This window comes from Condylostylus longicornis, unplaced genomic scaffold, assembly GCF_029603195.1.
Source record: "Condylostylus longicornis isolate FDR11 unplaced genomic scaffold, ASM2960319v2 ptg000126l, whole genome shotgun sequence".
Classification (NCBI taxonomy): domain Eukaryota; kingdom Metazoa; phylum Arthropoda; class Insecta; order Diptera; family Dolichopodidae; genus Condylostylus; species Condylostylus longicornis.
In genome coordinates this window covers 1087123-1113746 of record NW_026578094.1, presented here as the reverse complement: position 1 = coordinate 1113746, position 26624 = coordinate 1087123, and the positions used below count along the sequence as shown (strand labels likewise).

General features: G+C 33.1%; 2 protein-coding genes across 3 annotated transcripts in view; both read right to left on the bottom strand.

The window, feature by feature from the left end:
- The window catches only part of LOC129614904 (uncharacterized), a 40739-nt gene extending 22994 nt beyond the window's left edge, over window positions 1-17745 (bottom strand). The window contains exon 1 of the mRNA XM_055529868.1: window positions 17711-17745. The gene's annotated coding sequence lies outside the window, so the exon portion shown is untranslated. The remainder of the gene's footprint in view (window positions 1-17710) is intronic.
- LOC129614912 (zinc finger protein ZFP2-like) overlaps window positions 1-26624 on the bottom strand; it is a 171000-nt gene that overhangs the window by 20324 nt on the left and 124052 nt on the right. The gene's annotated exons all lie outside the window — the stretch shown is intronic.

Here is a 26624-nt window from a genome sequence, read left to right as displayed (position 1 = left end):
AACAAAACAAAAAACAAAAATTAAGAATGAGAATAGAAAGAAACTAGAAAAAGAGAATGAGAGCAATATTCTTTAATAATGGAATGCATACCAATATTTTGTTTTTGCTTAACAACAAAAAATTTTGAATGAATTTCAAAATTACATGATCGTTATGAATTTCTACTACTATGTTTTGCTTCCGTTTTTGAGTTAAAACTGTTATCAATCACAGAATTAAATATTAATTGATAATATCTACTACTTATATTGAATTGAAAAATGTTGTTTAATTAAAAGCTTATTTTTTAAGCCACAAATTTTAGAACGAAACTTTGATTTTCCTTAAATTTTTGAATGCAAGTCGAAACTTTTTTTATACGCTGCTTCATTTCTCAGGCGATTTGTGAAATAAAAAGCCAAATTTTATTCGCAAATTTATAATTACGAATAAAAATAAAAATAAATTTTTACTTTTTTTCATATTCAAATAAGCTTTAAAAAAGTTCATTTGATATAATTTTCATAGAACCTTTTACAATAAGTTTCACTAACGTCAAAAAGTAAATTTTTTGGTTGTTAAAATCAAAAAATCAAGTTTAAATGATTGATATAAATCTGATCATAACTTCATAAAAAAACATACAGTTAAATAAATTACCTTGTTTTTGAATTTATAAAACAAAAAATTGAAAGTTTAGTTCCAGATTTTAATTCTATAATTCAGCTTAATAAGGTTACAAGCAAATGCTTTATGATGCACAATGTGCAATGCCTATTAAATTTTGTTCACAGTAATAAAATAGGTGAAACAGTTGAAGGGGGGGGGGCGCACTTTTTAGGAACCGCTTAGGGCGACGAATACAGCAGGACCGCGCCTGGCCATAATTGCAGTTCGTCTGCAACCTTCCAAGCATTAGGCACATATTTTAACCTTAATGCAGCATTCATTAAAAAAATCAACATTGTTATACTCTTTTTTGGTAATTGCTTCAGTATCTCAAAGGTAATCAAATCATAACTCGGTGCTTTCTTTCACTTTAAACTTTTTATTTCTTCCACTATTTCTCTTTGTACAAATGGAGCGGTAACGTTTTCTGCTCTCACATTCCCCATTGCAATATTCATGTTTGAGTGTATGTTATTTGGCCTAAAAATTTGTTCAAAATAATCTGCAAATATTTCAGCCTTACCCTTATTTTCTATTGCGCATTTGCCATCCGTTTCCCTAATAGGATGACATGTAAAATTGGCTTTTTAATATTTTTTGCAGTCCTTCATTAAAAATAATTACTTTCTTATTCGGCTGACAAATTTTTAATGTAATTATCGAGTGAATCTTCTTCAATTTTTCTTATTTTTCTTTTTAGATTCTGAGTGAGTCGATTGAGTGCGGTTTTATTTGCCGGATCTCGTAACTTTTGCCATTTGTGTCTAGCTCTTCTCTTTTCGCTTATCATATTCAGTATTTCCCTTGAGTAAGTCATACCCACGGATTTATACTCAAATTGGTTTGTATTATTCCAGGCACAGCTTTATATGATTTCATTAAAATTCTCTGCCTCAGAATCCAAATCATCTTGGGTTCGTACTTTAATTCTTAAGTTTATTGTATTCTCTATCTCTTCTTTAAAGCTAGTCCAGTCAGTGGATTTATTAATCAACATTAGCCTATTTTATTTCTCGGCAACTGTCTCAGTTCACTTTAATATAACTGCAGAATAATCCGAATCCAAATCATAATTATCTTCTAAACTAATAAAATTTGGCGAGATTTTCTTGACAATAAAGAAGTCTAGCAGATCTTGTATCTTATTTCTACCACTTGGCCAATATGTTGGTGTACCAGTGGAGTGGTTGTGACAATCAATCTCTTTAAAAGCTTTTCTTTGCTCTCTACCTCTTGTTGAGATCAATCTAAAACCCCAATCAATATGTTTGGCATTATAGTCACCTCCCAGAATAAACCTTTATTTAAGGAGATTCAGAAGATCTTTGAACGAACCACTCTTTATAACATATCCCGGAGGACAGTAAAGTACACCAACATCGAAATTTTGTTTATAAGACTCTATTCGTACAGCAACAAATTGGCTACCGTCTCTTTCTACTTTACTTAGTTCATTATGTTTTATATTATTACTTATGAAAATAGCACAACCATCATTTGGTTCATTACTACGATGCGCCGCTTTATATTCCATATAACCATTTATTTTTATATTTTTTTGCTGCTTTAAATGTGTCTCCATTACTAAACATATATTTATAATAAATTCACAAAACAATATTTTGGGTCCTTAGGAGTATTTCTATTATACGCTTCTTATTAAGAACGTCATTTGCGTTCCACGTCGCAATTCTTACATACATAAACATTGTCGTGCTTGTCTTCTAATCTGTTCAATCTCAATAAAATTTCGTCCATTGTTTTTATCATATTTTACATCATTAGTTATTTTCGGGGTTTTTGGAGTTTTGGGTGTATTTTTTCGTGTTATTTTTATTTGTTTCGGTTATGTAGGGTTATTTTTACTTTAGAGCACTTTTCCAAAAAAATTTGTGAAAAAAAGTGCTTATTAGCTTCACTTTGTCCGTCCGTCCGTCGGTCCGTGTATCTGTTTACAAAATTTCTGCACCCTTGAAGATAGAACGCTTAAATTTTATATGCACATAGATCTTTACTAGAAACTTATTTCCTTAGAAGAAAATTTTTACTCCCCCCCTTTCTAGAAGTTATACCCCTCAAAACCCTAAAAATGCCATTTTTTAACTATTAATTGAAGTGAAACCATAAGCATTTTATTTTTCAAATTTTGCAAACGCAGAAAGGCAGTGGCTTGCTTCTCCTATCGCAGTATACTATAGTCAAACTTTAAAAAAACAAAATGGCCGTTTAAATTTACCGTTATCTAAAATCCGTTTTTTCCTAATTTTTGATGTCGTTTTTCTTCTAGACCTCAGTTATTTTTACAAATGTACCGTTGTTGCTTAGAGTTAAAAATCAACTAAAATTTTTTATTTAAATTCCTTGTTTGAAAAATTTATAAAAGGTGCAAGCTTTTTTATTGTTTTACATTTAAATAATGGATAATAGTACAACATTTCTTATTACAATGCTATTCTTTATTATTAAACGAGCATAAAAACAAAATTTTAAGTATAAATAAGTATCTACAGAAATTTGATTACCAAGATAAGAAAAATTCTAATTATGGAACCCAATTTATATGTTGTGCTTTTAATAGTTGCAGTTCCGGCCTTGACACTTGGGAATGTTATCATATAGAAAAACGGAAAAAAGAATTACAAAACATGATAAATTGATACAAAAACAATGTCAAAATTTCAAATAGTGTCTGAAATACATAGACCAGCTAAAAAACACCAGAAGAGAATTTCAACAGAAAGGAATAAACGACACATGGCAAATTGATTTGAAATAATTTCTTATATGTTCTTTTATTGTATGTTCTGCAAATACGTTTATACAGAATTTGTAAGAATAAAAAAATACTGAAAGTGTTTTAAACTCTTTAAGGTCAATAATAAGCAGGTCTAAATATAATCCTAAAAATATTTATTCTGACTAAGGCAAAGAGTTTTTTCAATTCCAAAACTCTATGAAAGAAAAGGCAATTAATCACTACCACACTTTTAGTGAACTAAAAGCGTTAATTGTTGAACGATTTAACAGAAAGTTTGAAAATTAATAGCTACCCATTTTATAATCCTCAATTAAAATGTACTATTCAACAAAACATAAAATCACAAAAATTTGTCCTAAAGAAGTTACAAAGAAAAAGGAACTGTATCTGTCAAAAACTATTTGTGAAGAACCTAAAATATGTCAAAAAAAGCAGATTTAAGGTTGGAAATAATGTAAGAATAAGCAGATACAAAGGTAATTTTGAAAAAGGTTATCAACCCAACTGGTTTACATAAAATTTTTAAGATTTTTAAAATAAACAAAAACCTATCCAATCATGTACCAATTAAAATTACAAAAACAATCCTATATTTACAGATTTTTACAAGGAGGCTTACTTCCGCTAATTATCCAGATATTATTACTTACTAATTATTATCCAGATATTATTACGACTAATTACTTAGTCGAAAAAATAGTTAAAAAACAAGGAAACAAAGTTTCTGTTAAGTGGCTGGGATTTAGTGACGAACATTCTATATGGATTAATAAAAACAATATTATTTATATAGATAATATTATGTTTTGAATATTATGTTGTAGAAATTTTAAAAATTTTTATTGAAAATACAATTGTAACAATTTTTAAAAAAGTTGTTTCTTTTTATTATATTTTATTTAAATTAATTTATTTTATAATATAAATAATTTGTTATATAAATAAATTTCTTTCTATTTTTTTATACCTATGGAGATGAGGTACTATCCGAATAAAATCCGCGTTCTTCTGATTACAAATATATACTGTTAATTCATGAACCGTTATAACTTAATGCTATTTGCACTCATTGGCGCGGAGAAGTAGCGACATCAACACTAGAGGTGAGTCTTTATTAGAATTTGTAGTTAAAGAAAGCCTAGAAATATAATGTAGGAAATTCCCCAGCTTTTACAACTAGGGTTAGAGAGAGAATACTATATATCACGTTCAGCATTAGAATGTGGGGCTTCTGATATGCGACTGGAAAGTGTCGGAGGAAGTTTCTATGTCGGATCAAAGAATCATCCGGTTTTGTCTGGGTGGGTTGATGGAGGAGAAATTTTCTTTCTGAAATCCGAGACCTGGAGGCAAAACTGTCGTGGGCCTCGGTTACAACTATGGTCAGGCATTAAGTTAGAAAACCTGAGGGTTGGGGTTCGGCAGCATGGAGAATTAGGAGCGCAGGGCTCTTCTCCTCCTGGAGGCGCATTTCCTCGTCAGCACTCCGTATGTCGGACCATTGGTGTGAGAATGCAGGATTGCCAGAGGGCTGCACGCTTAGTTACAGAGGAAAGGATAAGGTAGGCTGTTGGTAGTTTCCAGCCTTGCAAGACGGCGGGAGTGGAAGGGATTTTACCTACACTTCTGCAACGGGTGCTGGAGCCTATTATGCTTTTATTAACAAAAATATTTAGGAGTAACCAGGCTTTTGAATACATTCCTGAGTCCTGGCGGGTGGCTACGGTTGTCTTTATTCCCAAAGCTGGAGAGACGGACATGGTATCCAAATCATTCAGACCGATTAGCCTCACATCGTTCTTATTGAAAGCGATGGAGAAAATAGTTGATAATTACGTCCGGGCGGATGTGCTGGCGAGGAGGGCGCTTAGTGATTGTTAGCATGCCTATCGGGCGTGGAGGTTGACAAAGACCGCTCCGTTCCGCCTTGCTAGCACCCTGGGGAGTACAATAAAGCAGAAGGAAGTGGCGCTATGCGCGTTCTTGCATATGCAGGCGGCTTTTGATAACAATTCTCATGAAGATACCAGCACCTCTCTATGGATGTCCAATATGTTGACTACGAGAGTTGCAGAGACTGCTATGTTGCAGGGCATCTTAAAGATGCCAACCCTACCCTATTGCCTTTCACCAGGAGAAGAAAGCTTGAGCATCTGCGCACAATTCGCATGTTCGGAGCGGATGTAGAGAGAAAATCGTGTAGAAAATGGGGTGGTATTTGATTCCAAGCTTCTTTGTCGGACTCACAAAGAAGCTCTATGAACATGGGCAATCGGGACGCTTATGGTTTGCAGGATCATCTCACGCAGGTCATTGGGCTGCTTCTGGTCGTATCGCTCCTTACTTATGGAGCAGTGTCGTTTGCAAGAAGGGTGGCTCTTGGTCCGCGTAGAAAGAATATGGAACGATTGCAGAGGCTCGCATGCGTCTCCAGCACAGGGTAGATGAGGACTTGTGCGCATCGATGGCAATGAAGGCTGCGATTTTCAGGTTGGGAATACATGGAGTTGGAGTGATCGGAACGAGGGATCGGGATTGTCTTGTCGGGGAAGTTCCGCTCCTATCGATGTCTAGGTACGACGTACTAAGGAGGTATAACTTCGAGAAAAATTTTGCTTCGTTGCTTGATTTTTCGAGACGTCCAATGAGATCACACGTTATCAGATGGCACGCCGATTTTGCACATTTTTAGGTGCGGTTCAGCCTGAAAAGGGGATATCGAGCACAGGAGATAATGATTAAGTCAGATAGCCGGGTTGCGATCGGAGCGGTGAACTCATCTTCAGTATCCTCCTCGGCACGGGCCTGTCTTGGAAAGCTCAATGAGTTAGGCAGGCGCAACCGCGTTACACTGTGCTGCGTGCCGGGCTATGTGGGCGTGGAAGGAGATGAGGCCGCTGATGCGCCAGTAAGAAGGGGAACAAAAACACCTCTTTTTGAGCCGGAGCCCTTCTGTAGGGTTGGACCACGTACTATCTTTTGGGAATTAAGGAAGCAATCAGAGAGAAGGCGGTCAGAGTGCTGGAAAAGTCTTTCGGAGCTGCGGCAAGTCACGGAGCTCCTGGGAGATTATGACCAGAAGCGATTTAAGAAAATTATAGGAATGGGCCATTTCAGACTTAGGAAGCACTTCAGTCGGCTGGGCTTGGAAAGTGAAAATACTTGCAGATTCTATGGGGCGTATGGTTAGACCTCGGTGCAGTTTCTGGGTGCGTGTGTTACAGGGAATGCTCCGCGCTCGAGGAGAGGCGCTTAATATATCCTTATGCGTGGTCGCGGTGCACTGTTGTCCCCTTTATACAAAATTTTAAATTTACGTCGAATATTTTGTGACAGTATATAAATTGCATTTTCCGCTTTGTGATTTAATACTGACTCTTTGATTGTATTGAAATGAAGTTTTAAAACACCTCGTATTTTAAACAAAAGCTCTTGACCTTGCATATAATTACTTTCTTGTTATCGGTTGAACTCAATACTTTGTACGAGTAGTTTTTGGGTCCTCCGCTCTCATCTGTCAGGTTTTATTAAGTTTTCTATGGCAAGTCCATATTCTTCTTTACGACTAATGTATACAACAGAGTTAGTGTCATAATATAAGACTCTGTGTTCACGCTTTTCTAGGTAACTGTACTATTTTAGCCGTGCTTGTGCTGTTGTATAATTATTAACTATTATGTTATTTTTATTCACAGGGAAAATAGAGTAAATGTCTAAAGATGGGTTTGTTAAGATGTAATAAAAGTCGGTTGATTGATTGATAATTGTTGTTTTTTGTAAGTTTTCTCTTTGTCCGAATTTACTGCAGAAAGAGTTTGATATTATTTTAGGAAATGATCTTTAACCCGGGGTATTGCAATTTTTTTCACACTCCAACAGAATATCTTCCCTATTTAAAAAGTTCTTGATATATTTTTGTTTCGTTGGTTAGGAAGCAAGAGGGCGGTAAATCCAGAAGCGTCTGATCTAGAATAGGCGACTGCCTAGTCTACGTCTGATCGCTGAAGGACGGTAATTTTTGAATGCTGACAGTTGGTATAAAATGCAAACATTAATCATTTCTGCAATGGAGAAAACAAAAGGATTTAGCACCCCGGGTGGTGGGGAGAGCCATTTATTGCATTTGATAGATCCGTCCAGGAGTAACGCGAAAACCCGGCGTTCACCACCTATATCTGAATAAAAATATAGAAGGTGGACTACCAAACACTCAAGCTTCACAGGCCAATGAGGATATAAACATGAGTAAAGCTCAAGCCAAAATAATTGATGATCAGAATGCTGACATACATAAAAGGATTATCCAACTAGAACAGCCCTGTGTGGCTTTGAAAAACGAGGTTCTTCAACGGAGAGCTGAGAATGAAAAGCTAAAGAAAGAGAAACATGTGCAAATTACAAACAATAAGTCTAATGATAGTAGTCATAAAGAAAAAGACGCTACCCCACAAACAAAGCAGGTGAGATCAACCATAGACGCATAACAGATGAGGAAGAACTCGCCAGAGACAGCATAAGAGGTCCAGAAAAAAAGGGAAAGCGGAATCATCTCCGGAGGATGATTCAACGCTAAAAAAGCGGATGTTCCTGATTCTAAAAGTCGAGGCGTTGTTACGAAAAACTCTAGGCCGCCTCCAGTAGTTATAAGTAATGTGGTTGACTATAATCAAATAGAGTCTACATTAAAAAATAAGGACATCAATTATTAGGTTAAAATGATGAACAACAATCAATTTAAGGTCATTGTAAATTCCGAAATGGATTACAGGAACCTTACCAGGGCCATGAATGGATCTGGACTAGAATGGCCTACGAAAATACCTATGAAAACAAGCAGGCCATACCAATAAAAGTCATGGTAAGAAATGTTCACCCCAGATGTAAACGGAAAGATATAAAAGAAGACTTAAGGTCTAGGGGTTACAAGATCTTAAATGTAACCAATGAAATAAAAAATTAAAGAAAATGGGAAAAACGTTATGGTGCCTCTGCCGCTGTTTATGTTAACGTTTTCAAATGCAGAGGAGAAGAAAAAAGTTTATGAAATCTATTACATAAACCGGATGAAAGTTAGGATAGAGGAACCTCGAAAGAATAGGACCATTCCGCAGTGTAAAAGGTGTCAAAGGTATGGGCATGTGCAGGCACGTACTTAGCCGGAGATTATAGTAAGCCAAAGAGTACTGCAGGGAAGTGTTCCAAATGTTTAGAGGCCCACCCAGCAAACTATAGAGGATGCCTTATAACTAAAGAACAGCAAAAACGTAGAAATAATAACAGCAACAACAACTTGAAGAAGAATTCTGACCGGCTACCGATGCAATTCGCCTCGAGAATAGTCTCAAAAGATGTATCATACAAGGATGCAAACGAAAACCGATGACAGTGGCACGAGCAATTAAGCAAGGGCTAATGACGTGAACGTTTTATATAAAATACAAAATATGATGCAAAACATGTTAGATATGATGGATAAAATCTCTCAGAGGTTGAGCATTTTAGAGAGCGAAGGAAAAAAATTGAATACCAAAAGACCTGGTAAACGATGGCAGGAGGTAGTTTTAAAATAGCAACATGGAATTGCAAGTAAAAAGGACATGCTTGAAGTTTCTTTACATACAAAGAATATAGAATATAGTTTTTCTACATATAACAGGATAATAGAATTCAGTCTCCAGGTTATAGGATTTACAACTCTAACCACTCTGGATATATAGCGAAAGGCGGAACGGCGATAATAATAAAAGAAAATCCAGATTGGCGTTTCAGATCACTTCGACTAAACAAAAATTTAGAGTGGCTGTATTATATTGTCATCCCAGATTTAAGATAATGGCAGAAATGTTTCAAAACGTTCTGGCCGACCTAGGCGTAAGATACAGGGGGGTGACTTTAACGCCAAACACACTGATTGGAGTTCAAGGCGTAAAGGAAGACAACTTAGGACAGCAATTGGCGGTGCAGGTTGCCTTTTTCACTCTACTGCGAAGCCAACGTATTGGCTAACCGATGTTAATAAGTGTCCAGATTTAACAGATTTCTTCATAACAAAACGGATTGCAAAAAATTTCATTGAGCTATATAATAATTATGATCTTAATTCCTATCATTCAGTGGTTATCTTAAACTTAAGGAAAATATTCTAATGAAAAGAGCGAAACCTGAGCTGACAAATGGAATTACAGATTGGTCAAGATTTCATTTAGTCATTGAAGAAGGAAAAGAATAAGAATGACCCAGCACATAGATGAGGAAGCCAAAAATTTTACTAAAATTATTCAAAATTCGTCATGGAATAGTTCGAAAATTAATGCTATTAAAAGGGGGGGTATTAACTATCCCCCACATATACTAGCAAAAGTAAGACAAAGCAGTCAGGTAAGAAAGAGGTGGCAGCAAACGAGTGATCCTACTGACAAAACCAGATATAATCGTGAATCGCTTTGCCAATTATGTTCAAAATTTGTCGGCGTGTGAGAAAACCAAATACTCGCTGTGGAAGTGAGTATTCACAACAAAGAAAATGAAGCAACCTATCAAAGATCTCGCTCCTATTAAAAACAAATATGGAACGTGGGCAAAAACTGACAAGGACGAGGCAAATGCGTTTGCATATCATTTGGCTGATAAATTCTACCCACATGATAGTTAGGGCGTGTATGAAAATGGCGAATCTGCTTTCGTTTTTTCCAATTGTCAAGGAAAGAGATTTCATAGAGGAAATCGGGACTCTTAAGCCTAACAAGGCTCCAGGATTTGTCCTAATAACGGCCGATATTTTGAAAAAATTACCCAAAAGGGGTACAACAATACTTACACGCCTAATAAATGCATGTATAAGGTTTAATTACGTGCCTGACATTTGAAAAGTTGCAGAGATAATCATGCTGCACAAACCTGGCAAACCTATAGAAAGAACGACTTCTTATAGACCAATCTCATTGTTGCCGATGATTTCAAAACTGCTAGAGAAACTTTTGTTGAGAAGACTTCAGCCTATAATTGAAAGTAAAAGGTTAATCCCGAATCATCAATTTGGTTTTCGCCGGAATCACTCAACCATAGGTCAGATTTATGGAATAACTGACCTAATAGAAAATTCACTGGAAGAAAAAACAATATGTTCTATCATATTTTTGGACGTAGCCCAGGCCTTCGATAAGTTTTGGCATTGTGGATAAATAAAAAAACTTAGTCAATTACTACCAAGACTGTATGTTAACCTGCTCTAATCTTACCTGACTAATAGGGTATTTCGAGTTAAACAGGAAGAGGAGTGCTCTTCGCTTAGAGATATCAGGTCTGGGGTACCACAGGGGAGTATATTGGGCCCGATATTATACTTGCTATACACGCGTGATATTCCTGAATCGGAAGGAACATTCACAACAGCTACATTTGCTAATGATACAGCAGTTATCGCAATAGGACGAAATGAAAATGAATCTACACAAAAATTACAAAAGACCAGTGACGAGATCTCAAAATGGACTAGAAAATGGAATATAAAACTTAACGAGGTGAAATCAGTACACGTGAATTTTACTAATAGGAAAATTGACAATTCATTTTCGGTTCGGATAAACGACGTCTTGATTCCGTCCGCAAACACGGTTAAGTATTTGGGAATGACGTTGGACGCAAAGCTCAGATGGAAGAAGCACATAAAGAAAAATAGATCTGAACTCGAGGAGGAATACAGAAAGTTTGAATGGCTTTTGGGAAGGTGTTCTAAGTTGACAATATATAACAAAGTTTTAATATATAATCAAATATTTAAGCCTTTCTGAGCTTACGGTATTCAGTTATGGGGCTGCGCTGCTCAGACTCATATCCAATCTATTCAAAGATTTCAAAATAGGGTATTACGGGACATTGTAAACGCCCCTTGTTATGTCCGTAATGCCGATATACACAGGGATCTCATAATCCTAAGTGTCACAGACAAAATTGAAAAGCAAGCAACCAACCATAAAATGCATTTATCCAGTCATGTCAACAACGAGGCGGCTCGATCGGTTGACAATCAAAACTTTGTTAGGAGACTTAAATATACGAGACCTCTCGAGTTAGTTTAATGTTTTTTATCTGGAACAATGAGTATCTAGTACGTTATTGTACCAGATAGAAAGCTTGTGAATAATCAAAAAGGTTGGAGCAAAATTAATGGTTAGTCGTTTCCAGCTAATTTTATAATTTATTTTGAGGAGGGCGTTTTTTTGTGGATTGAAGTTCCACACTACTGCTTTTCATCTGGCAGTGTCTTTCGAGATTTTTCACTCTTCCTCTTGATAAAAAAAAAAAATATTTTTGTTTTTCTATATCAGTTACGCATTTTGAGAGCCAGCCTGAAGCTTCTTGTTTATTTGTAAAAAACTTATTCATCATATTTGTAACCAAAACATCTGTATGCAGCCTTATCATTATTACAGTTTGGTATTCCCGAAATTCATAAATTTTCGAAAATTTATAACTATTAACGAAATCAATAAATTTTTCTTTGCTAGAAGTTCTACTGAATGAAAACATTAACTTATTGTTTAGTTTTACTGGAAGAATGAAAAGTAGTAAATACGTTCGCGGTAAAATTTTTGACAATTTAACGGTTCCGTCAATTTGATCCAATTTTAAGGTAGAGCATACACTTTTTCCAACATATATTTTCGGAAAATTTTCCATATTTGTAAACTGAAAGGTATTAAGAACAGATGTCTCTATATCTTACTTTTTCTACTTCTTAACATTTATAATAATTGTAGATGTTGCCTCTTCGCCCGCGATAAAAAGCATATCGGCGATTTAATTGTGATTCAAAAATTAAAATCGCATTCTCACATTTCAATAACCTCGAAACCCAATTTCATAATTGTTTAAGCTTTTCAATGGTTCTTTCATACCTGGTGTTCAATGTGTCGTTTTTATCGTCATGCAGACTATTATTTGGATTATGTGGCAGACTAACCATTTAATAGTCACTTTTGATTTGTTGTCCGAGTTCCTGTACCCGTGTTGTGAAATATCAATAAACTGATCACATCTTTGCTTAAAAAGAAATAAAATTGTTTTATGTTGTTTAGTAGCTATATCTGTTTTATTTATAAGTTTTTCTTGAAATTTTTGTTTTGTTTTGTTTCTAAGTCATAAAATATAAACAAAAAATCTTTTAAATTTGGGTTATATTTATTTTGTAGTATGTGACATAAATGATTAATTTTCATGTGCTTATTGCATATTTTACAAAAATATTCATTGAAAATGTGTTGCATTTCACTTTTGTATACCGTTAAAACAATTGACACATTTCTGTTTTTGTTCGCAAATACTTATTCTTAATACTTTGGCCTTTTAAATTTATTTATAAATATTTCATCAAAATATTTTCAAATTTTTTATCACATGGTGATAATTTGACAACACGGACGTGATCCAGTACAATTTGGATCGATAATATTAAAGTTTGTCATGTAGCCTATATTATTAAAAATGGACCTATGTCCATTTTTAATATTATAGGCTACATGACAAACTCCACAATAATATATACAGAATAATAATATATATGCAGAAATTAGTGACGTAACTACGTTCTGGTTATTGTGAAATAAAAATAATCCGTTTCATAAATGTGTTTTGCAACCATAGAATTGACAACATAGGACAAACGAAGAGACCCGAAGACTTAAGGAACATTTAAGTGAAATAAAACGTGCAAGGAGAGTAGAATTTAGTCGGATTTTCGATTCTATGGTTGCAAAACACATTTATGAAACGGATCACACAATAACGGAAGATAACTTAAAGGTATTAACGGAGGTAAAAGGAAAACACAGGAGAGAAGTTCATGAAAGCATGCAGATATACAAATCAAAAAAGGACTGCCACTAAACACGGACGAAGGTAACGCGGCTACTTGGCTCTTTAAATTAGTTATTTGACCAGTTTTAAGGTTTAAAACAGGTATAAATTTAGTTTGTAAATAATAACAAAAAAAAAAAATAATCAAATTCTAGATTAAGTCGGGTAGATTATAATAAGTCAGGTATAATATTCCTAATTTTAAAAGATTTCAATTTTTATTGTTTGTTTCCTTAATTAGAAGAAAATCAGCTTTGATAAAGTGTGTATGTAGCGCACGACATATATTAGCGAAAAATAAAAAAAAAGTATTTTATTCCGAATAAAAGGAAGTTTTCTTTTCATACCAATAAAAAAAAAAGAATTATATTTCGGAAAAAATTATCAACCATTGAAAAAAAATTTTTCCTTTTGTACCATACTTTTATGCTGTTATTTTGTAATTAAGATAGACGTTTTTGAAATTTGTTTAGTTCGATGACCCCACAGCCATAGCTAGGAATCGTTAGACCCATATTTGTAATAAGTTCTTTTGTTCTTTCAGATTGCAAGTTTGAATCCGTTTTGATTATTTGTTTATGAAATGCAGATTTTTCGACATTATTAATTGCCACAACTAAAGCTCCGGTGCTTTTGCATTGATCTTCGAACTGTGTGTACTTCAAAGCTTTACCGATTCTGCGTGGTAATTTGACACATGTAGCTGTTATGTAAAATTTATCAGAGCTAAAACTTTCAGAGTTACTTTGAAAAATATTCGCTATTACATTCGACACGACTTTAAATGTTAATTCACCTGCATCCTGAAATTTTACACATCAAAGCTCTCATCGCAAAATATGAATCATATTTGATCTGTGGAATCGACTCCATCAAGAATGTATTATAAAACTTGTTCAATTGCGTTTTTTAACTAATCAGTTGGCTCTAAATGTGGTGGCGCTGCTTTAAATTTTGTTACACGACCTCGCGTAATTGTATTAAATTGGTTTATGACGGAAATGATTTCACTATCAATTGTATACGCGTTTGGATTTTTCTGAAAAGAATGCATAATTTTCTCTAAGATAATTTTCCGCACCATGTTTTCACCTAGCTTTATCAAGTAACACTAAACACGATAATTCAACATATTGCTTTATAAAAAGAAATCTTTAGTTACAATGTAAAAAAATCATATTTCAAGAATTTAAACTGTAGTTTTCAATTTATAAATAGAATTTTTGAGATATGATTGTGGGTTAATGGTTTGAAATAAATGACAACAACAACGACAACTCACTATTCCATCAAGCAATCTATTGAATTCAATAGATTGTTTTTCGATTGGGGTTGACGAATGCCACACCATAAAAGAAAAATAAGAACCAGACGTAGAGTTTATGAACATCTTTAACAACATTTGGATTGATAAAAAATTCATTTCGGTCCAATAAATGGACCGACTTAGAAGGCGTAGAAGAAAAAATATCAAAAACAACAAAAAAACCTTATTCGTTATTTGCTACCCAAAATTATTATATATTCATGCCTGACCTTCATGCAAGGATATTTAAAACTAATAGCATATTATTACAGTTTGGCAAATTCCGGTCTTTTTCAATAAAAACGTCGGATAATAAAAATGTCAATATATCAAAATAATTATTTCTTAATTTACTTTAATTGTTTTAGAAACATAAAAAAATGAATATTAAAATTTTGATACAATAAAAAATTTTTTATTTACATTAATTATTTCATAAACATATAAAATAAGGTTGGGTCAAACCAATGGTTTGCATTGTAGCACTTTTCGCTTCAACAAGTGAAAATTCTGCTTTAAAATACAGTCTATGTACACCTATCACACTATTAAAATTATTTTCAATCATATACGGAACTATTTCTAGGATTGCATATATTTAGAATGAAGGATTTATGCAGTCTTTGAAATAAAGCAAAAATTAATATAAAGTGGGGTTAACATAATGCTCGATTTTAAGGTTTAATTGTGTGAATTAAGAAAAATAATTGTATTTTTTATTTACTGTTAGATTTTTGAGTTTATAGAAATTTGAAAAAGCTTGCGGTTTCGGAAATATAAAGCTCAATTCAAATTTTACAAATTTCAAGGGGCGATAATTTCAGAGGGGGCGGAGATGGAAAAAAATTTTCTTCTAACGAAATGGACTATTTGCCAGTGCCTAAAAGCTACTAAAATTTCAGGCTCCCACATCTTGGGGTCTAGAAGAAAAACAGCATCAAAAATTAAAAAAAAACGGATTTTGTGTAACGGTAAATTTTAACGGCCTTTTTATACCCTGCACTTCGTGAAGGATATATTTGTGGTAATATAAAGTATAAAAGAAAAACGTGCTTTTGTTAAACAAAATTTTTTCAGAAAATCTTAATATAAGACTATTTCGGGGCTCAAAAGTTTCAAAGTCCGATTTTTCTGGGATCCTAGAAGCAAAACCCTATCTAATGCCTTTTGTCTCATATCTCTAGCCTTTCTAGAAGTACCCGCACTTTTTGACACCTGGAAACTAGCTATATATATATAATAAAGTAAAATAGGATGATTTTCGAAGAGTTATACGAAATATGAATAAAATATAGAATTATAAAAGGAAATTCAAGGTACTGCGTAGCCTGGTGGGTAGCGCGGTAGTCTGATAATCAGAAGGTTATTAGATCGATGCTTGCCTGGATATTGTCGTATTTTTCTTTTTTTGGATTACTTTAAAAAAAAAATTTTTATAGTTTTGTTTAATTTTTTTTAATATATAATAGATAAATTACATTATAAAAGTTTAAAAAAAATTTCCAGAAAAATGTTGTTATAATTGTTTGGAAAAATTTAAATTACATACAACAAAAGAAAAACGTGCTTTTGTTATACAAAAATTTTTTCATTAAATCTTAAAATAGAGCCTTTTTTCCCATGTCTCTAGCCCTTCTAGAAGTACCCATACTTTTTGACGACTGGTTTTCGTTTATTCAGTTCTAGAACAGTTCTAGTTTGTTCTTCGAAAATTCACGCTACATACACTAAAATTATAGATCGTTCGAAAATTACTGGCTGCAATAAAGTGCGTTCGGAAATGCAATCTGCAATAAAGAAATGTAAGAAATGCAGCACAGACGTCTGGTATAAATTTTGCTGCTGCCTCATAAAATTTTAATTTTTTTTTTTAATTTAAAATACAAAAAAAAATTAAATTTTTTTTTAATTTAATTTTAAAAAATTAAATTTAAAGATTCAGATATTGAAGGGTTATTAAAGTAAATTTTCTTTAAGTCTTCAAATCGTGTTAAAATTTCCTTACTTTGCAGTGAATTGGAAGGCTAAAAGTATTGGGATACAATTTCATAAACAATGTCATTTCTGTTATTTTCGAACGAATATGCGTAAACAAAAAAAACTTAGCTAAAGTTTTTGCTTGTTGTTGAACGCTGAAACTTAAATATTTTAGTTCTAAAGTGGAACTTTCAGCTTTACGAATATTCAGCTTTATTTTTCTAGAAGCGTCACATTTGTGAATGTTAAATTTTTTTTTTTATTTTACTAGACGCGAAATGTGGTGTAACACAAGAAGCGAGACTTGAAATTTTATGATGTTGAACGGTAGAAAAATTGTTTTTAAATAAAATGGTGACAGGAAAAAGTACAAATTACAAATAGCAAACTAGAGAAAGAAAGATGTTTTCGTAGTTTTTTTGTTTTTGATAAAAGCAGAAGCAAAAGTGGAAAAAATTAAGGACTTTTCACTGAAATTACTACAATTACACAATATTGCTATAAAAATATCTAATTACACTTATATTTTCTCCATTTTCTTTAAATTTTATTTTTCAGCAACTTTTATACCTCAGTGAACAACTACTTATACACAACTAAATGTGACAAAAAGATGTGAGTATTCTCAAAAATCCGTCTAGCAAAATGATATTATGAATGCTTTTTGACACAAATACTGAAATACTGAAATGTAGAATAGCAAATCTGTTATCTCACATATTTTTATATGCAACGTCTAGCAGAATAAGGCTGATTAATTTTTTGAATCGATATATCTTTGAAACCGTCTAACGGATGTGCTTATGTTCAATAGGTAATAGAATGATGACTTTTCAATTTTTAATTTGACCTTTGGCTGACCTTGATTGTTTAAGAAATATAAACTTTTAAAAATTTCTACTTTTAAACATTGACGGTCCATTGACGGTTATTATCCTTCAAGGGCGTATTGGCCAAAAGTTTGAAACCATCTAACCTCTGTAAAAGCCAAAAAGCCTTGAAAATTTCTAAAAGCTTCCTTCGAGAATTTGTCTTGAAATCGATTCTTTTGCGAAAAATATGTTTCGTGTCGCAATATATTAAATATGAACAACAATATCAACACGACTGTGACGTAAAGACAAGTCGATACGACTAGCTTTTTTATATTATTAAAATAAAGTACCTTGCAAAACATGTTTGACATTCGTAAGGTTTTTCTCATTATTCACAGGTATTGCATTTGATTGATCCATTCAGGAGTAACGCGAAAACCCGGCGTTCACCACCTACATCTGAATAAAAATATAGAAGGTGGACTACCAAACACTCAAGCTTCACAGACCAATAAGGATATAAACATGAGTAAAGCTCAAGCCAAAATAATTGATGATCAGAATGCTGACATACACAAAAGGATTATCCAACTAGAACAGCCCTGTGTGGCTTTGAAAAACGAGGTTCTTCAACGGAGAGCTGAGAATGAAAAGCTAAAGAAAGAGAAACATGTGCAAATTACAAACAATAAGTCTAATGATAGTAGTCATAAAGAAAAAGACGCTACCCCACAAACAAAGCAGGTGAGATCAATCATAGACGCATAACAGATGAGGAAGAACTCGCCAGAGAAAGCATAAGAGATGTTCCTGATTCTCAAAGTCGAGGCGTTGTCACGAAAAACTCTAGGCCGCCTCCAGTAGTTATAAGTAATGTGGTTGACTATCAAATAGAGTCAACATTAAAAAATAAGGACTTCAATTATAAGGTTAAAATGATGAACAACAATCAATTTAAGGTCATTGTAAATTCCGAAATGGATTACAGGAACCTTACCAGGGCCATGAATGGATCTAGACTAGAATGGCCTACGAAAATACCTATGAAAACAAGCAGGCCATACCAATAAAAGTCATGGTAAGAAATGTTCACCCCAGTTGTAAACGGAAAGATATAAAAGAAGACTTAAGGTCTAGGGGTTACAAGATCTTAAATGTAACCAATGAAATAAAAAATTAAAGAAAATGGGAAAAACGTTATGGTGCCTCTGCCGCTGTTTATGTTAACGTTTTCAAATGCAGAGGAGAAGAAAAAAGTTTATGAAATCTATTACATAAACCGGATGAAAGTTAGGATAGAGGAACCTCGAAAGAATAGGACCATTCCGCAGTGTAAAAGGTGTCAAAGGTATGGGCATGTGCAGGCACGTACTTAGCCGGAGATTATAGTAAGCCAAAGAGTACTGCAGGGAAGTGTTCCAAATGTTTAGAGGCCCACCCAGCAAACTATAGAGGATGCCTTATAACTAAAGAACAGCAAAAACGTAGAAATAATAACAGCAACAACAACTTGAAGAAGAATTCTGACCGGCTACCGATGCAATTCGCCTCGAGAATAGTCTCAAAAGATGTATCATACAAGGATGCAAACGAAAACCGATGACAGTGGCACGAGCAATTAAGCAAGGGCTAATGACGTGAACGTTTTATATAAAATACAAAATATGATGCAAAACATGTTAGATATGATGGATAAAATCTCTCAGAGGTTGAGCATTTTAGAGAGCGAAGGAAAAAAATTGAATACCAAAAGACCTGGTAAACGATGGCAGGAGGTAGTTTTAAAATAGCAACATGGAATTGCAAGTAAAAAGGACATGCTTGAAGTTTCTTTACATACAAAGAATATAGAATATAGTTTTTCTACATATAACAGGATAATAGAATTCAGTCTCCAGGTTATAGGATTTACAACTCTAACCACTCTGGATATATAGCGAAAGGCGGAACGGCGATAATAATAAAAGAAAATCCAGATTGGCGTTTCAGATCACTTCGACTAAACAAAAATTTAGAGTGGCTGTATTATATTGTCATCCCAGATTTAAGATAATGGCAGAAATGTTTCAAAACGTTCTGGCCGACCTAGGCGTAAGATACAGGGGGGTGACTTTAACGCCAAACACACTGATTGGAGTTCAAGGCGTAAAGGAAGACAACTTAGGACAGCAATTGGCGGTGCAGGTTGCCTTTTTCACTCTACTGCGAAGCCAACGTATTGGCTAACCGATGTTAATAAGTGTCCAGATTTAACAGATTTCTTCATAACAAAACGGATTGCAAAAAATTTCATTGAGCTATATAATAATTATGATCTTAATTCCTATCATTCAGTGGTTATCTTAAACTTAAGGAAAATATTCTAATGAAAAGAGCGAAACCTGAGCTGACAAATGGAATTACAGATTGGTCAAGATTTCATTTAGTCATTGAAGAAGGAAAAGAATAAGAATGACCCAGCACATAGATGAGGAAGCCAAAAATTTTACTAAAATTATTCAAAATTCGTCATGGAATAGTTCGAAAATTAATGCTATTAAAAGGGGGGGTATTAACTATCCCCCACATATACTAGCAAAAGTAAGACAAAGCAGTCGGGTAAGAAAGAGGTGGCAGCAAACGAGTGATCCTACTGACAAAACCAGATATAATCGTGAATCGCTTTGCCAATTATGTTCAAAATTTGTCGGCGTGTGAGAAAACCAAATACTCGCTGTGGAAGTGAGTATTCACAACAAAGAAAATGAAGCAACCTATCAAAGATCTCGCTCCTATTAAAAACAAATATGGAACGTGGGCAAAAACTGACAAGGACGAGGCAAATGCGTTTGCATATCATTTGGCTGATAAATTCTACCCACATGATAGTTAGGGCGTGTATGAAAATGGCGAATCTGCTTTCGTTTTTTTGAATTGTCAAGGAAAGAGATTTCATAGAGGAAATCGGGACTCTTAAGCCTAACAAGGCTCCAGGATTTGTCCTAATAACGGCCGATATTTTGAAAAAATTACCCAAAAGGGGTACAACAATACTTACACGCCTAATAAATGCATGTATAAGGTTTAATTACGTGCCTGACATTTGAAAAGTTGCAGAGATAATCATGCTGCACAAACCTGGCAAACCTATAGAAAGAACGACTTCTTATAGACCAATCTCATTGTTGCCGATGATTTCAAAACTGCTAGAGAAACTTTTGTTGAAAAGATTTCAGCCTATAATTGAAAGTAAAAGGTTAATCCCGAATCATCAATTTGGTTTTCGCCGGAATCACTCAACCATAGGTCAGATTTATGGAATAACTGACCTAATAGAAAATTCACTGGAAGAAAAAACAATATGTTCTATCATATTTTTGGACGTAGCCCAGGCCTTCGATAAGTTTTGGCATTGTGGATAAATAAAAAAACTTAGTCAATTACTACCAAGACTGTATGTTAACCTGCTCTAATCTTACCTGACTAATAGGGTATTTCGAGTTAAACAGGAAGAGGAGTGCTCTTCGCTTAGAGATATCAGGTCTGGGGTACCACAGGGGAGTATATTGGGCCCGATATTATACTTGCTATACACGCGTGATATTCCTGAATCGGAAGGAACATTCACAACAGCTACATTTGCTAATGATACAGCAGTTATCGCAATAGGACGAAATGAAAATGAATCTACACAAAAATTACAAAAGACCAGTGACGAGATCTCAAAATGGACTAGAAAATGGAATATAAAACTTAACGAGGTGAAATCAGTACACGTGAATTTTACTAATAGGAAAATTGACAATTCATTTTCGGTTCGGATAAACGACGTCTTGATTCCGTCCGCAAACACGGTTAAGTATTTGGGAATGACGTTGGACGCAAAGCTCAGATGGAAGAAGCACATAAAGAAAAATAGATCTGAACTCGAGGAGGAATACAGAAAGTTTGAATGGCTTTTGGGAAGGTGTTCTAAGTTGACAATATATAACAAAGTTTTAATATATAATCAAATATTTAAGCCTTTCTGAGCTTACGGTATTCAGTTATGGGGCTGCGCTGCTCAGACTCATATCCAATCTATTCAAAGATTTCAAAATAGGGTATTACGGGACATTGTAAACGCCCCTTGTTATGTCCGTAATGCCGATATACACAGGGATCTCATAATCCTAAGTGTCACAGACAAAATTGAAAAGCAAGCAACCAACCATAAAATGCATTTATCCAGTCATGTCAACAACGAGGCGGCTCGATCGGTTGACAATCAAAACTTTGTTAGGAGACTTAAATATACGAGACCTCTCGAGTTAGTTTAATGTTTTTTATCTGGAACAATGAGTATCTAGTACGTTATTGTACCAGATAGAAAGCTTGTGAATAATCAAAAAGGTTGGAGCAAAATTAATGGTTAGTCGTTTCCAGCTAATTTTATAATTTATTTTGAGGAGGGCGTTTTTTTGTGGATTGAAGTTCCACACTACTGCTTTTCATCTGGCAGTGTCTTTCGAGATTTTTCACTCTTCCTCTTGATAAAAAAAAAAAATATTTTTGTTTTTCTATATCAGTTACGCATTTTGAGAGCCAGCCTGAAGCTTCTTGTTTATTTGTAAAAAACTTATTCATCATATTTGTAACCAAAACATCTGTATGCAGCCTTATCATTATTACAGTTTGGTATTCCCGAAATTCATAAATTTTCGAAAATTTATAACTATTAACGAAATCAATAAATTTTTCTTTGCTAGAAGTTCTACTGAATGAAAACATTAACTTATTGTTTAGTTTTACTGGAAGAATGAAAAGTAGTAAATACGTTCGCGGTAAAATTTTTGACAATTTAACGGTTCCGTCAATTTGATCCAATTTTAAGGTAGAGCATACACTTTTTCCAACATATATTTTCGGAAAATTTTCCATATTTGTAAACTGAAAGGTATTAAGAACAGATGTCTCTATATCTTACTTTTTCTACTTCTTAACATTTATAATAATTGTAGATGTTGCCTCTTCGCCCGCGATAAAAAGCATATCGGCGATTTAATTGTGATTCAAAAATTAAAATCGCATTCTCACATTTCAATAACCTCGAAACCCAATTTCATAATTGTTTAAGCTTTTCAATGGTTCTTTCATACCTGGTGTTCAATGTGTCGTTTTTATCGTCATGCAGACTATTATTTGGATTATGTGGCAGACTAACCATTTAATAGTCACTTTTGATTTGTTGTCCGAGTTCCTGTACCCGTGTTGTGAAATATCAATAAACTGATCACATCTTTGCTTAAAAAGAAATAAAATTGTTTTATGTTGTTTAGTAGCTATATCTGTTTTATTTATAAGTTTTTCTTGAAATTTTTGTTTTGTTTTGTTTCTAAGTCATAAAATATAAACAAAAAATCTTTTAAATTTGGGTTATATTTATTTTGTAGTATGTGACATAAATGATTAATTTTCATGTGCTTATTGCATATTTTACAAAAATATTCATTGAAAATGTGTTGCATTTCACTTTTGTATACCGTTAAAACAATTGACACATTTCTGTTTTTGTTCGCAAATACTTATTCTTAATACTTTGGCCTTTTAAATTTATTTATAAATATTTCATCAAAATATTTTCAAATTTTTTATCACATGGTGATAATTTGACAACACGGACGTGATCCAGTACAATTTGGATCGATAATATTAAAGTTTGTCATGTAGCCTATATTATTAAAAATGGACCTATGTCCATTTTTAATATTATAGGCTACATGACAAACTCCACAATAATATATACAGAATAATAATATATATGCAGAAATTAGTGACGTAACTACGTTCTGGTTATTGTGAAATAAAAATAATCCGTTTCATAAATGTGTTTTGCAACCATAGAATTGACAACATAGGACAAACGAAGAGACCCGAAGACTTAAGGAACATTTAAGTGAAATAAAACGTGCAAGGAGAGTAGAATTTAGTCGGATTTTCGATTCTATGGTTGCAAAACACATTTATGAAACGGATCACACAATAACGGAAGATAACTTAAAGGTATTAACGGAGGTAAAAGGAAAACACAGGAGAGAAGTTCATGAAAGCATGCAGATATACAAATCAAAAAAGGACTGCCACTAAACACGGACGAAGGTAACGCGGCTACTTGGCTCTTTAAATTAGTTATTTGACCAGTTTTAAGGTTTAAAACAGGTATAAATTTAGTTTGTAAATAATAACAAAAAAAAAAAATAATCAAATTCTAGATTAAGTCGGGTAGATTATAATAAGTCAGGTATAATATTCCTAATTTTAAAAGATTTCAATTTTTATTGTTTGTTTCCTTAATTAGAAGAAAATCAGCTTTGATAAAGTGTGTATGTAGCGCACGACATATATTAGCGAAAAATAAAAAAAAAGTATTTTATTCCGAATAAAAGGAAGTTTTCTTTTCATACCAATAAAAAAAAAAGAATTATATTTCGGAAAAAATTATCAACCATTGAAAAAAAATTTTTCCTTTTGTACCATACTTTTATGCTGTTATTTTGTAATTAAGATAGACGTTTTTGAAATTTGTTTAGTTCGATGACCCCACAGCCATAGCTAGGAATCGTTAGACCCATATTTGTAATAAGTTCTTTTGTTCTTTCAGATTGCAAGTTTGAATCCGTTTTGATTATTTGTTTATGAAATGCAGATTTTTCGACATTATTAATTGCCACAACTAAAGCTCCGGTGCTTTTGCATTGATCTTCGAACTGTGTGTACTTCAAAGCTTTACCGATTCTGCGTGGTAATTTGACACATGTAGCTGTTATGTAAAATTTATCAGAGCTAAAACTTTCAGAGTTACTTTGAAAAATATTCGCTATTACATTCGACACGACTTTAAATGTTAATTCACCTGCATCCTGAAATTTTACACATCAAAGCTCTCATCGCAAAATATGAATCATATTTGATCTGTGGAATCGACTCCATCAAGAATGTATTATAAAACTTGTTCAATTGCGTTTTTTAACTAATCAGTTGGCTCTAAATGTGGTGGCGCTGCTTTAAATTTTGTTACACGACCTCGCGTAATTGTATTAAATTGGTTTATGACGGAAATGATTTCACTATCAATTGTATACGCGTTTGGATTTTTCTGAAAAGAATGCATAATTTTCTCTAAGATAATTTTCCGCACCATGTTTTCACCTAGCTTTATCAAGTAACACTAAACACGATAATTCAACATATTGCTTTATAAAAAGAAATCTTTAGTTACAATGTAAAAAAATCATATTTCAAGAATTTAAACTGTAGTTTTCAATTTATAAATAGAATTTTTGAGATATGATTGTGGGTTAATGGTTTGAAATAAATGACAACAACAACGACAACTCACTATTCCATCAAGCAATCTATTGAATTCAATAGATTGTTTTTCGATTGGGGTTGACGAATGCCACACCATAAAAGAAAAATAAGAACCAGACGTAGAGTTTATGAACATCTTTAACAACATTTGGATTGATAAAAAATTCATTTCGGTCCAATAAATGGACCGATTTAGAAGGCGTAGAAGAAAAAATATCAAAAACAACAAAAAAACCTTATTCGTTATTTGCTACCCAAAATTATTATATATTCATGCCTGACCTTCATGCAAGGATATTTAAAACTAATAGCATATTATTACAGTTTGGCAAATTCCGGTCTTTTTCAATAAAAACGTCGGATAATAAAAATGTCAATATATCAAAATAATTATTTCTTAATTTACTTTAATTGTTTTAGAAACATAAAAAAATGAATATTAAAATTTTGATACAATAAAAAATTTTTTATTTACATTAATTATTTCATAAACATATAAAATAAGGTTGGGTCAAACCAATGGTTTGCATTGTAGCACTTTTCGCTTCAACAAGTGAAAATTCTGCTTTAAAATACAGTCTATGTACACCTATCACACTATTAAAATTATTTTCAATCATATACGGAACTATTTCTAGGATTGCATATATTTAGAATGAAGGATTTATGCAGTCTTTGAAATAAAGCAAAAATTAATATAAAGTGGGGTTAACATAATGCTCGATTTTAAGGTTTAATTGTGTGAATTAAGAAAAATAATTGTATTTTTTATTTACTGTTAAATTTTTGAGTTTATAGAAATTTGAAAAAGCTTGCGGTTTCGGAAATATAAAGCTCAATTCAAATTTTACAAATTTCAAGGGGCGATAATTTCAGAGGGGGCGGAGATGGAAAAAAATTTTCTTCTAACGAAATGGACTATTTGCCAGTGCCTAAAAGCTACTAAAATTTCAGGCTCCCACATCTTGGGGTCTAGAAGAAAAACAGCATCAAAAATTAAAAAAAAACGGATTTTGTGTAACGGTAAATTTTAACGGCCTTTTTATACCCTGCACTTCGTGAAGGATATATTTGTGGTAATATAAAGTATAAAAGAAAAACGTGCTTTTGTTAAACAAAATTTTTTCAGAAAATCTTAATATAAGACTATTTCGGGGCTCAAAAGTTTCAAAGTCCGATTTTTCTGGGATCCTAGAAGCAAAACCCTATCTAATGCCTTTTGTCTCATATCTCTAGCCTTTCTAGAAGTACCCGCACTTTTTGACACCTGGAAACTAGCTATATATATATAATAAAGTAAAATAGGATGATTTTCGAAGAGTTATACGAAATATGAATAAAATATAGAATTATAAAAGGAAATTCAAGGTACTGCGTAGCCTGGTGGGTAGCGCGGTAGTCTGATAATCAGAAGGTTATTAGATCGATGCTTGCCTGGATATTGTCGTATTTTTCTTTTTTTGGATTACTTTAAAAAAAAAAATTTTTATAGTTTTGTTTAATTTTTTTTAATATATAATAGATAAATTACATTATAAAAGTTTAAAAAAAATTTCCAGAAAAATGTTGTTATAATTGTTTGGAAAAATTTAAATTACATACAACAAAAGAAAAACGTGCTTTTGTTATACAAAAATTTTTTCATTAAATCTTAAAATAGAACCTTTTTTCCCATGTCTCTAGCCCTTCTAGAAGTACCCATACTTTTTGACGACTGGTTTTCGTTTATTCAGTTCTAGAACAGTTCTAGTTTGTTCTTCGAAAATTCACGCTACATACACTAAAATTATAGATCGTTCGAAAATTACTGGCTGCAATAAAGTGCGTTCGGAAATGCAATCTGCAATAAAGAAATGTAAGAAATGCAGCACAGACGTCTGGTATAAATTTTGCTGCTGCCTCATAAAATTTTAATTTTTTTTTTTAATTTAAAAT